This window comes from Adiantum capillus-veneris, chromosome 22, assembly GCF_014529385.1.
Source record: "Adiantum capillus-veneris isolate H3 chromosome 22, ASM1452938v2, whole genome shotgun sequence".
In the NCBI taxonomy this organism is placed as follows: Eukaryota; Viridiplantae; Streptophyta; class Polypodiopsida; order Polypodiales; family Pteridaceae; genus Adiantum; species Adiantum capillus-veneris.
Window position 1 is genome coordinate 139,741,989 of NC_140952.1, and position 14,208 is coordinate 139,756,196.

Below are 14,208 nucleotides of genomic sequence, written 5' to 3' on the forward strand. Positions count from 1 at the left end.
TGAAATCTCTATCATGTTTGCTCTTGGAGAGATCTTTTGTAGACCCCTATATGACATTTTGATGACCTTATGATTAAAAGATTGAGTTATTTTCTACAAAGAAATTGTTTGACTGGTTAAGTCATGTAAGTGAGTTTTTTGTGTAGATTGAATGAGCCATGACTGGTTAAGTCATGTAATTGAGATAATCATGAGTGGTTAAGTCATATGATTGAGTTTTGACGGATTGGATAAATCATGACTAGTTAAGTCATATGAATAAGTTTTGATGGACTGGTTAAGTCAAGATTGGTTAGGTCATGTGATTGGGTTTTAATGAATCAGATAAGTAAGGATTGATTAAGTCATACGATTGAGCTTTTAGTGGACAGGATAAGACTAAGTTTCGAAAGTACCCTATTGATTTGAGTTATTACAAACATTGATGTACACTCAGGGGAATCCTCAAATCACTTCTACGTTGGAAAACCCTCAGAACAATGCTCTCTATACGAAGATTCAGGAGAAGAAGTTGTTGCTCAAACAAATGCAACCACCTTCTTTTAAAGAAGAGGGTGATGATATTGAGAAAGAAGCAGAAGTATGGATTGAAGCTATGGATGATTACTTCTCTGCTGCAAGGACCACACCTACAAATCAAGCGATGTTAGGGATGTTTCGCCTCTCAGGGGAAGCAAAATTATGGTGGAAACAACATTGTCATGACATGGGAGTGTTGGAGAACTCTCAGAGTTGGTGGGAGATCAAACGAGCGGTGAAGGAAAGAGACTTACCTCCTGCCCATGAAGCGATAAAGATGAATGAGTTCTTTAGCTTGAAACAATATAGTTTATCTTTGGAAGAGTAATACTCAAAGTTTGTAAGGCTTAGAGGTTATGCACCGTCAATGACCATAGAGCAGCAGGTAGCTCGCTTTTGTCAAGGATTAAGAGAACCCATTTGCTCGCGATTGGAAGCCTTGAAACCTACCACTGTACAAGATGCTTTACTACGAGCCAAACCTTTAATGAAGGAACAAAGGATTACAAAAAGAATTGAACAGAATCAAAGTTTCAACGATAGACAACCACAAAGGGTTTATGCTGCTAATGTGACAGATTCTCGACGCTTGAATGTTCGATGCTTTGAATGTGGAGAATTGGGACATTATCGAAATTCGTGTCCACGACTGAATAACGGAGCAGCAGTATTAAGTGAAGCAGACTAATAATATTACCCTTTTAGAGATAATGATGGTCACTAGTAATTAGAGTAGAAGTATCCTCACTTTTTCCTGAGATGAGAACATCTCGAATCCCTAAGTTGGGGAGATTGTAATGTACCCAACATTTATTTCAGTTATTTTGCAAAGTAATTGAGATTCTCAATTTTGTGAGTCATCATGAGTTTATCAGAGTAATCGGATTGAAAATCGGGTTCAAAATCCATTTATTTATGATCTTTCTTTATGTGGAACAATAGGTTTATGTGGGAACCTAATCTATGTGTGAAGAAAAAGCCTAGAGATAGTATTTTTAGGAAAGAAAGAGAGGTGAGTCAAAATTAGGATACTTCTTTCTTTCTGTCTCTTCAAAATAGAATATGAACTTGTAAGTATAGAGCTTTTTAAAATCGCGCATAGGATTCGCATACAAAAAAAAAAGAGCCGCGACGACGCGCGAGCTTTTTTCCTCTCCTATTCTTGAAACCTCTCAGTATTGTTAGCTCCCCCCTAGGGCGTATATAAAGGACCCTTCTCCTCTCACTTTGAACACGCACATCTACAGAAGCAGAAGCTCCCTCGCAACGACGCGCCGGAGGAAACCTCTCACCCTCAAGCCATCTCCATCTCCAATCGTCGACGTGCCGTCTCTCTATTTGTGGACTCTCTCTCTCTCTCTCTCTCTCTCTCTCTCTCTCTCTCTCTCCAACAACGCGCTTTTCTTTTCTCCATTCCAAAGCTATGGCTCCGAAGTGTGTAACGCGAAGTTCTAAGGACGCCCATGCTGTTGCACCACCAAGGAAGGTGGGAAGAAAGGTGTCAACTCCAAACGTATCTCATGCGGAAGCATCAACCAAAGAAGAAGTCGAAGCCGTCCAGCCTCCAGCACAGGAGTTAGCCGCACGCGCTCCAAATTCGGTAAGACAAATTTATAATTCTGCATTGCTATTCATGTTTGACTTGGGAAGCTAAGCATAGGGAACCCCTTAAACCGTCCAAAAAACGTGATTCTATCACATGAAACAAGCATATGTTTTCATAGATTAGTGAAAGGACTATTTGATAAATTGTTACTGTTTGTTGAATTGTTATTGCTTAATAAATTGTTATTGTTTGATAAGTGGGTTCTGATTGATATGAAGAATTGGTTGATCATGTTTGATGAATCATTTAATGAGAAGAATTGTTGAAAGAACATATTTTGTTCTCGCGGGAAGTGAGATGCCTCGCGGATAGCGGGATGCCTGGCGGTTAGCAAGATGCCTCGCGGTTAGCGAGATGGAAAGGTTGCGCAATCCGCGGTTAGCGAATAAATTCTTTGCAAAGGCTCTGTTGGTTAAACAGAGAAAGTCCGCGGGTAGCAGCAAACATCATGAGAAATTGGAAAAGTTATTTTTGTTGAATAATAGGGCCGTTACATTAGACCTTGTTTGAACTGTTTTGGTATTGTTTGAAAGGCTGTATAAAAACCTGTGTTTGAAACTAATTAAGGAACACTGTTTGTATATGTTAAACAGTGTGGTAAAAAGAGTGAGTGCGGTGTGGAAAGTGGGGACCGGCTCAGGTTGCCGGTCAAGGATGGGTGGACTCGATTAGTCGAGTACTTTTCACTTTGTCTTAGTTAGTTAGAGATTTATCTCTTATCGTATTTCGGATTTAAGGATGGTGGCCGTGCCTCTTAAACGCGAGGAAAAAGGCGTTGTTTTTGGATCCTTAATATGTGAAAGGGATTTTCTTCTCTTATAATGTATGATCTAGAGTCCATAGAACCTTTAATCATCGACCTGGCTTGTGGCGTAGGGTCTTGCAACTACAAACACATCAGGTGGAAGTCTTCTTCTCTTTCGTTGCTCGTATCTCTGCTTCGCATTATCGGAGTAGGGTGTCGTCAACGGATTTAGAGGATAAAGAAGGCTATCTTTCAAGTCGCCCCGATCTTTTAGGACGGGGATCTTACATAGGGATTTTGTTTCTGCAAACTGTCTGTTCTACACAAATCTCACCATTTATTTTCTCGAATTTGCACTCAAGTAAATGCATTGAAATTTGGAGGCTAAAGACATTTTCTTCCTTCTTGCAAGTAGAGCAATCAATTGGTGTTAATTTCAATAGCAGCATGACATAGGTGCTCATATTGTTTTGGCTTGTGAAAAGGTTGGAGAAGGGATGTCTTTTGTTTGTTTTAGACAAGTTAGGCACTTCAAAGATTACCATTAATTGCATTTCACAATTTCAAACGTAGCATGTTTCGGTCTTCCGAAGTTTCGTATAGCTTAATGGAGGAGTGAGAGTATCATGTCTGCATTGAACCTTATGGTATAGTAATGGTCTCTTGCATGATGACATGTTACTTTGTCTATAAAGCTGACAAAGTAAGAGTGAGAGTATCATGTCTGCATTGAACCTTATGGTATAGTAATGGTCTATAAAGCTGACAAAGTATAGCTTAATGGAGGAGTGAGAGTATCATGTCTGCATTGAACCTTATGGTATAGTAATGGTCTCTTGCATGATGACATGTTACTTTGTCTATAAAGCTGACATCACTTGCCTAAAGACCTCAATTAATGATGTGTACAAATGAGCAGACACAAAGCCAACTGAAAATTTGTGAAAAGTATGTACTAGTCCAGAACTCAGAAAAGCTGAAAAAGACAAACACTTTTTTTTGGGGAGAGAGAGAGAGAGAGAGAGAGAGAGAGAGAGAGAGAGAGAGAGAGAGAGAGAGAGAAATGCTAACTTTTTCGAACGAACTACTGATGTACCATTTTTTACCTTGCAGTTTTGATACAAAGAAATGTCATTTATTATGTTTTGTTTGAGATTGGAATCCAATTATATGTTTACTTGAGCAGCTATATTTTATTTCAGGTCCAGAGTGCTTATTCCTTCCTTGGACCTTGGTATGTAGACTTACTTTTGAAGTGTCATAAAACCTAATATCTGATATCTAACCAACCCAAATGATTTTCTCATATTAAATTGATCACTTAATGTGGGAGAATAAAGGGGAACAAAGGTTAAGATATAGACATGTGCTTATAGATCTATCTCAACACGGGGCCAATGGTAAAATGGCCCAAAGGAGAGATGGTCTATCAAAGAGCAAGGCTAACCAATGGAGCATAAGACCTTAGGGTTAGCTTCATTAAAGACCTCCAATAATGTGTGTAAAAGTCCTTTGACCTTAGGTAAGCTGGGGTTGAGCTTGAGGCGGAAACCCGACCCAGCTCGAGGTGCTTGTCCTACTTGTCATGCTTGATGACCAAGGTGCTTGAGGTTCTTGATGATTGAGGTGCTTGAGATGCTTGAGGTGCTTGACATGCTTGAGATGCTAGGGTTGCACTTGAGGTGAGAACCTAGCCCAAGCTTAAAGTGCTTAAGGGCCAAGCTTGTGGTGGGAACTGGGCCTATGCATGAGGGGCTTGAGGTGTCAAAAGGTCAAGATTCAATCCCTACAAGAAGGGATGAGCCCTACAAGAGGGGGGATGAGAGAGAACACCCACACACTCACACAAGGCATGCATGTTACAAAGAGAGCAAAAGAGACACTTGTCAAGTTCTTCCTCATGTTGCCCTCATGGTGTGCCTGAAGCCTATTGGTTGGCCACCCAAGGGGTCCAATGATAATTTAGGAGATTTAATTAATTGATTTTGCATTTATCAAGTCCTCTCTCTCAAAGGGGAAAGGGGGACACTTGTACCAAGGCTACCCTGCTGCTTGTAATGCCTCTTGCTTGTGTTGGCTAGGCCTGGAGGGGTCCAATGAGCTTCAAGCATGAGTTACAAGGGGGGGTCGGCCCAAGAAATCTAGGGGGTTTCTTACGGGGTATACTTACCCACACACACTCACAAAACATTATGATTGTGTGCTATGCAAAGGGCAAGAGCTCCCTCTCCTTCTCCAAGCAAGTAGAGGTTGAGAGCCTACACCAACACTCTTGGCTATGGAGTGCAAATCCAACCAAGAGCCATGCTTCAATGCTTAAGCTTTCCATCTCCTTCTTCTTCATTACTATGCTATTATGTATGCTAGCAAGAAGAGTTATGATAAGTGAGGAACTAATTCTTTCTCCTATGAAAGATGTTTCTTCTTCCTCTTCCCTACCTTCATTCCCTGCTAGCTCTCTCCACCTTCGAGGTGTTTGAGGTCTTGGGACTAAGGCTTGGGATAGTTAAAGCTTTCTTTAAGTTTATGGTATTCTTGTGATGCATGGAGCTTTCCATGCATGGAGCTTTCCATCTTCATTGCATCACCTAGGTCACAAGGAACACACAGATTGTATTGTAACAAGTCTCTCTTAATGTGAGAAATCATAATACAAACGCCTATTGGAGGGGGGACCGGCTCCACATAAATCCGGTCCTCATGTATTGTCATGTTCTCTAAATTCTCTCTCTTGCAAAAGTATCATTCACACCAAGTCACTAATTACTATGATTATGTTGCTATCTTCAATTATGTTCACCCACTATGCTCAAAAGTCATTTCTCAAAAGTACTCTCATTAATTTCCGCTACTCTCAAGTTAAATAGGCCAATTCCATTACATTGGTATCAGAGCCTTTGGTTTCTCTTTCCTTGCTTAAGAAGAGAGGTCCTTAAGTAGCCTATAAATGGTTGATGTTGTTAATTATATTAGGGTAAGTGGAACTGGGATCTATTATCGGTTTTGTTGAGCCCACTATGTGGGATATGGTGCACACCTTGGGAGCTTTAAAATTAATAATGGAGTCTTTTTAGACTTGCCTACGGCTTTACCATTATTGAGCCATAAGAAGTCCAAAAGGAGCTAACCCTCGGCAACTCTGCTATGTTAGACCTACTCCTCTACTCTCTATAATTAACGACTTCAAGCCGTGGGTGTAGATACTTAAGAGCCGATTTTCAAAGACTAAGAAGAGTGGCAACTAAGGTTTTGAATTGCCAAAGCATACACTACGTACATACATAAATTTTGTTAACATGGTTGACAATAATCAAGAGAGTAGAATGAACATTGATAGCTTTGATTTTGCACATGAAGGTGCTAATGATGATGCTCCCATGTTTGCGAACTATCTCGTCACTAGGTTGCAGCAAGCTATGGGCAACCCTGCTTTGCAAGCCGAAGTTACTCAACAACTTCGTGCTTATGGAATTTCCCTTCCTCTCCAAGAGGAGAGAGAGCTTAGGAGGCCTCTTGAAGAGACCCCCAAAATAAGACTCTCTCCCATTCGAGAGGAGGAATCCAAAGAGCAAGAAAGCAATGAAAGTTTAAGTTCCTCTGAAGATGTGGCTCCATGAAGACGGCGGTCTAGACGATCGCCCACTCCTCCCAAGAGGAAAACATCAACACATATTCCTTCTCCTCGTCACTCTGAAAGGGAAGAGAGGAAAAAAAGGAAGAAAAGGGCTAGGAAGAGGTCACCCTCTTCTCCTTCTTCTTCACCTTCCTCCTCTTTCGACGAAAGCTATGGCTATTCTCCTAGAGAATACAAGAGGGGAGGACATCCCAAATCATTTCCTGCATGGCCAAGGTCACAAAAGCTAAAGAAGTTCAAGGAGGGAGGAAAGAGTATCTCTTTTCTCACCTATGATGGCACCTTTGGTGCTACCAACAAAGTGTTGGCCTTCATCCAGCAATTTGATGCGGCCTTTGGAGATGAGGGCTTCACAGAGTCCTCCAAACTACGCCATGTAGCTACGCACTTCCAAAAATCAACTCGTCAATGGTGGGCTAGTCTTCATGGCAATGGTGAAGCCCCAAATACATAGAAAACTCTACAAGTTTCCATCATGAAGCAATTCCATGCAAGCAATGCAAAGGACAAAGTGCTTACCGAATGGCGTAGCTTGAAGATTCTCTCCCATGAGTCTATCCACAAGTATGTAGACAAGTTTTGGGATTTACATCTCAAGGCTACTGTCTTTCAAAAGATAGTCTTTGCCAAGCAAAGGCAGCAATTCTATGAGAGATTACCTCAATGGCTTGGTACTATTAGCGAAGTAATCCATCACACCATAGTTGCTTCACGCATCAATTTCCATCAAGGGGCTAGACGTAATGTCAAGCCCATGGAAAACAAAGACAAAAATGATGCAAAGGGGAAAACCAATGTTCAAAATTCTTCCCAAGGCACTTCCAAAAACAACAACAACAATCACTCCAAGGAGAAGGGAGTTTACAAAGGTAAAAACAAACTCTCTCCTGAAGAGCTTGAAGCTTTTTGCAAGGACCATAAGTGTTTCAAGTGTGGGGAACAAGGACATGGCTATCGTTCTTGCCCCAAGAAGAATACTCGCAATGAGACTCCTAGGGCTTCCACCATCGAAGCTCCAAAAGAGGATGCTCATTGCAAAGGATCATCACTTTCCTATGCTTGTGGAAAGGTAAGAGAGCATGATGCCTTCATCTTGTTTGACCTTGGCTCTACTCACAACTTCATATCAAAGGAGTTGACCACCACGTTGGGCATTCAAGCTTTTGAGATGGGAGATATGGTAATGGTTGACGCAGCTTTCAAGGGGACAATAAGCCTCCGTTACTCCCTTGATTGGGAAGTTGAGGCTTCATGTCCAAAGCTATGTCGACAAAGAAGACTTCTTCATCTGTCCTCTCCAACATGAGGTTGCTATCCTAGGGGTGCCATGGTTTGAGATCGCATGGCTGCCAACATGAAGTTCCCTGAAAGTAGAATCTACTTCACCTACAGGGGAAAGAACATGTATATAGATGCTAGTGAGCGTGGCCGCACTATTCCACTTGTAAATCCTCTTGCTTTTGATAAGTCAATGAAGAGCTCAGTTTCTGCGTACATGATTTTTAATCAAAGAGTCTCTAAAAGATCCTAATGTTTTATCAAATGTAAATGGTAGGAATCAAGAAGAGTTAGACTTGTCTAATTTTCTAAAAGGATTCCAAGATGTGTTCATCGATGATATCCCTATGGACTTACCTCCAAAACGAGGGGATGATGACCATCGCATTGAGCTCCTTCTAGGAAGCTGACCGCCTAACAAGCCTCCTTATCGAGTCTCACAAGCTCAACAAGAGGAGATCATGAGGCAAGTACAGGAATTGGTAGACAAAGGGATGGTGAGGCCTAGTTCATCTCCCTTTTGTTCTCCAGTCCTTTTAGTGCAAAAGAAAGATGGTACATATCGTATGTGAGTGGACTATCGAGCACTAAACCATATCACTATGAAAAACATATTTCCCGTGCCTCGGGTAGAAGGTATGTTTGCTAAGCTACAAGGCTCTACCTACTTTAGTAGGATTGATCTTAAGAGTGTCTATCATCAAATAAGGATAGTGGATGAAGATATCTTAAAGACCGCGTTTTGCACATCGTTTGGTCTTTATGAATATCTAGTCATGCCTTTTGGCTTGACTAATGCACCAGCTACGTTCAATCGTCTAATGGATTTTTTTTAGACCTTATCGTAAATTCACTGGAGTGTTCTTTGATGATATCATCATCTACTCCAAGTCTTTGGAGGAACATAAGCAACATCTCCAAGTGATTTTCCAAGCATTGAGGGAGAATAAGCTTTTCTCCAACCAAAAGAAAAGTGAATTTTTCCTTCAAGAGATTCAATACTTAGGTCATATTATCTCTCAAGATGGTATCCTTATGGATCCATCGAAGTTAGAGGTAATAAAAGCATGGCCTAACCCAAGGAATCTACATGAGCTAAGAAGCTTTATTGGTATGTGTGCATACTATAGACGCTTCATAGCAAAGTTCTCTCAAGTAGCAGGACCACTACACGACTTAACTAAGAAGAACATTAAGTATGTATGGACTGCTAAGGACCAAAATGCTTTTGATAAGCTCAAAGAGAAGCTTCCTTCCCAACCAATCCTCGTACTTCCGAATCTCTCAAAGCCATTTGAGTTCCAATGTGATGCTTGTGGTGATTGTCTTGGAGCAGTTTTGCTTCGAGACGGGCATGCCATAGCATATGAGAGCCAAAGGCTTAATATTGATGAACGAGTATTTGGCATTTATGAGAAAGAGCTTTTAGCTGTTCTACATGCCCTAGACACATGGAAGCACTACTTATTGGGGACTCCATTTATTTTACAAACCGATCACCAAAGTCTGAAGTATTTCATGACGCAAATCAAGATTTCCTACAAACAAATGAGGTGGGAATTTCACAATTTAATTTTCATATTGCTCACATTGCTGGTAAGCACAATCAAGTGGGAATTTCACAAACAAATTTTCTTTCACAATTTAATTTTCATATTGCTCACATTGCTGGTAAGCACAATCAAGTGGCCGATGCACTTTCACGATGACCAAAAGTTAATGCGGTGTCTATAGCTACTCACAATGATCTATCTTCTATGATAGATGAGTATGCTACTGACCCTGACTTTAGAGACATAATCTCAGTCCTTGCTTTGGGGAAGAAAGAAGAACCATTCACCTTGCAGGATGGTTATCTTCTCCACGGCAATAGGCTATGTGTTACACATTCCCTTCATGAGAAAGTTATGTATGAATCCCATGGTCCTCCATATGTAGGGCATAGAGGTATTCAACCTACTCTCCGAGGAGTAGAGACATACTTCTATTGCCCTACCATGAAAGTGGACATACAAGAGTATGTTTCAAAATGTGTAGTATGCCAAAAGACCAAGTATGATAGAGGGAAGCAACCTGGGTTACTCCAGCCATTGCCTATCCCAAATTCACCATGGGAGAGTATATCCATGGATTTCATCTTTGGATTACCCAAGTCTATCCATGGGAATATGGGAATATGGACAATAGTCGACAGGTTTAGCAAGCAATCACATTTTATTCCTGTCAAAAAGACTATTAAAGCACATCAAATGGCAACTCTCTTCATATCTCATATTTTCAAGCACCATGGATTACCCACATCCATTGTGTTAGATAGAGTTCCTAGAATGACCAGTAATGTTTCGAAAGTCTCTTTGAAAATCTAGGAACAAGATTGAATTTCTCTTCGGCCTATCACCCACAAACGGATGGCCAAAGTGAGATAGCCAATCTTACGATACTCGATCTACTCAAGACTTATGTTACCGAAGTAGATCAACGCTCACAATGGGAAAACTACTTACCTCTTGTAGAGTATGCCTACAATAATAATGTACATACTTCTACGGGAAAAGCACCTTTTGAGATCATCGAGGGAAGACCTAAAAGTCCCTTCCTACTCAAAGTACATGGGAAGATCTTCGTCGCCAATGAGTATAGTTGTGACCTACAAGAATCTTTTCAAAAGATTAAGGAGGCTATATCCATCTCTCAACAAAGGCAAAAAGCTACTGTTGATAAGCACAAAAGGGCCTTAATGTTCAAAGAAAATGATTGGGTCTTACTCAAGTTTCCTAAGGCTCGATTAAGGCAAACGACGGGCAAAAATCCTACGGGCCATCAAAGTATTATGCTAAACTAGTAAAAAGATACTATGGTCCTTTCCAAATCTTGAAGCCCATCAATGAGACGGCTTATCAACTCAAGTTGCCTAACCATTGCTCATACACAATGCCTTTCATGTAAACCTACTAAGCCCTACAAAGGAGAGCCACCAAGTGAACCAATTATTGAAGACCCTCCCGAAGTTGAAGACCAAGAAGAGGTGCTACAACCTGAATCTATCCTTCGGCATGAAGACAAGGTACTACGACATGGTAAGATTATCTGACGGTATCTTATTAAGTTCAAAAATTATCCTTTTGAAGATGCTAGATGGATGCAAGGAATATAGCGTAAGGATAGTATGAACCTTGTCAATGCTTACAATGCTACATTCGAGTAATCAAATGTACAAATTTCTTTTAAATGACTCATGTTTTTGTCTTATAAGACTAGTCCTCTTTTTAATTGTGCACATATTTAACTAGTATGCATGCTTAGAATCATGTTTGTGATGACAACGTCTCTCAAACACCAAGTAGAATTTGTCACTCTACTTTGGGAGAATGAAATGGACTAAAGAACAGACATGCTTGCGGCAGCTATGTCTCCCAAGCACCATTTGGATTAGTCATCCATCTTGGAAAGATATCGTAGGATAAAAAGGGATCCTCTACCCTCTAAGTAAAATTGACTAATGACTAAGGCTTTATCTCTTCTACCTCATAGTCGAGGACGACTATGATTTCAAGAGAGAGGTAATGTCATAAAATTCAATATCTAATATCTAACTAACCCAAACGATTTTTTCATATTAAACTGATCACTTCATGTGGGAGAATAAACGGGAACAAGGGTTAAGATATAGACATGTGTTTATAGATCTATCTCAACACGAGGCCAATAGTAAAAGGGCCCAAATGAGAGATGGTCTATCAAAGAGCAAGGCTAACCAATGGAGCATAAGACCTTAGGTTTAGCTTCATTGAAGGTCTCCAATAATGTGTGTAAAAGTCCTTTGACCTTAGGTAAGCTATGGCTGATGGGAACCGATCCAGCTCGAGGTGCTTGTCCTACTTGTCATGCTTGATGACTAAGGTGCTTGAGGTGCTTGATGATTGAGATGCTTGAGGTGCTTGAAATGCTTGAGATGCTAGGGTTGTACTTGAGGTGAGAACCCAGCCCGAGCTTAAAGTGCTAAAGGGCCAAGCTTGTGGTGGGAACTGGGCCTATGCATGAGGGGCTTGCGGTGTCAAAAGTCAAGATTCAATCCCTACAAGGAAGGGGCGAGCCCTACAAGAGGGGGGATGAAAGAGAACACCCACCCACACACACACAAGGCATGCATGTTACAAAGAAATCAAAAGGGACACTTGTCAAGTTCTTACTCATGTTCTCCTCATGGTGTGCCTGAAGCCTATTGGTTGGCCACCCAAGGGGTCCAATGATAATTTAGGAGATTTAGTTAATTGATTTTTCATTTATCAAGTCCTCTCTCTCAAAGGGGAAAGGGGGACACTTGTCCCAAGGCTACCCTTGCTGCTTGTAATGCCTCCTGCTTGTGATTGGCTATGCCTGGAGGTCCAATGAGCTTCAAGCATGAGCTACAAGGGGGGGGGGGGTCGGCCCAAGCAAGCTAGGGGGTTGCTTAGGGGGTATACTCACCCACACACACTCACAAAACACTCTGATTGTGTGCTATGCAAAGTGCAAGAGCTCCCTCTCCTTCTCCAAGCAAGTAGACGTTGAGAGCCTACACCAACACTCTTGGCTATGGAGTGCAAATCCAACCAAGAGCCATGCTTCAATGCTTAAGCTTTCCATCTCCTTCTTATTCATTACTATGCTATTATGTATGCTAGCAAGAAGAGTTATGATAAGTGAGGAACTAATTCTTTCTCCTATGAAAGATGTTTCTTCTTCCTCTTCCCTACCTTCATTCCCTGCTAGCTCTCTCCACCTTCGAAGGTGTTTGAGGTCTTGGGACTGAGGCTTGGGATAGTTAAAGCTTTCTTCAAGTTTATGTTATGCTTGTGATGCATGGAGCTTTCCATCTTCATTGCATCACCTAGGTCATAAGGAACACAAAGATTGTATTGTAACAAGTCTCTCTTAATGGGAGAAATCATAATATAAATGCCTATTAGAGGGGGGACCGGCTCCACATAAATCCGGTCCTCAAGTGTTGTCATGTTCTCTAAATTCTCTCTCTTGCAAAAGTAATTTTCATGCCAAGTGAACTAATTGCTATGATTATGTTGCTATCTTCAATTATGTTCACCCACTATGCTCACAAAGTCATTTCTTAAAAGTTCTCTCATTAATTTCCGCCACTCTCGAGTTAAATAGGCCAATTCCATTACATGAAGTGTATTATGTGCATGTTATTTGTGCTCTTTTCTATATTATGAAAGTTAATTCTAAAACTTGAGATAGCTTGCATCTTGAATGAGTAGCAATAATATCTATGCATTATTAGTGTAGATTCATTTGAATATGGAAAGCGATAAGAAGAAGAACAAGAAGCATGTAGATCTTTCAAGATTTTATAAACTTGTGGAAGGAAAAAGCAAGAGAAAAGAGAAGGAGTTTCAAAAGCAAACAGCTCGAGTCATAGAGGAGATTTTTGAAGAAGGCCCAGAGATAGGACAAGATGATAATGTCAAAGCCCAAGAAGTACAACCAACTCAGAACCAATTCCTAAAGCTAAAAAGCTAAGAAAATGGAGGCCAGCTTGGAAGTTCGAGCACAAATGGGCATATCCAGTGGTAGATGAGGGACAAGTTAGGGTAAAGTGCGAGTGGTGTGTCTATTGTAAACAAAAACCCTTTTTGCAAATAAAGGTTCATCTACACTCCAGCTTCTTGCTCTAAATGAGCATAGTGCTTCAAATGAGCATAAGCTAGCTGCCTTGAAGTGGGCAAACAAGGAAAAGAGGGTATGCATTCCTCTTCCTGAGTATGTCGCATTTGAATACAAGGAGAAAATATGTGTGATCACAATAATGTGGCAATTTTACTTCGTCGTGAAGTGTGCAGGGTCTATGGAGCTCTTTGAGAAGCTCTACCTTCATCAGATTGAGCAAGGGTTGCCAAATATTCTTCGTCATATAGATTATGGTACTTATTTGAATCGAACTGCTGGTATGGAATTCATACAAGCAATCAGGGATGTGCCTTGGAATGCTTTATGTGGAGAAATTCAAGCAAGTCCTTGGTACTCACTCATGGTAGGTGATAGTACAGATAGGGGAAAGAGGGTCATCTCATTGTCTATGTCAGTTATTTGAAAAATGGGGGTAAGGGTGAAAATCATGTTACATTTGTCAAGCTTATAAAAACTGATGATGGTGGAGCAGAAGCTAAATATGATGCTCTTGTGAAATTTCTAAAGGAGATGGGATTGTCTATCCATAAACTTGTATCACTTGCGACCGACGGGTGTTCAGTTATGGTGGGTCAAAGACATGGACTCATTGCTAAAATGAGAGTAGATGTATCCCATCTTCTTCTTGTGCATTGTCTCGCCCATTATGAAAATCTCGCGGCAAGTAAAGCTGTTAACTCATTTCCAAAACTTGTGCATTTGGACAAGCTTTGTAGAAGTATCTACACTTGGCTTCAT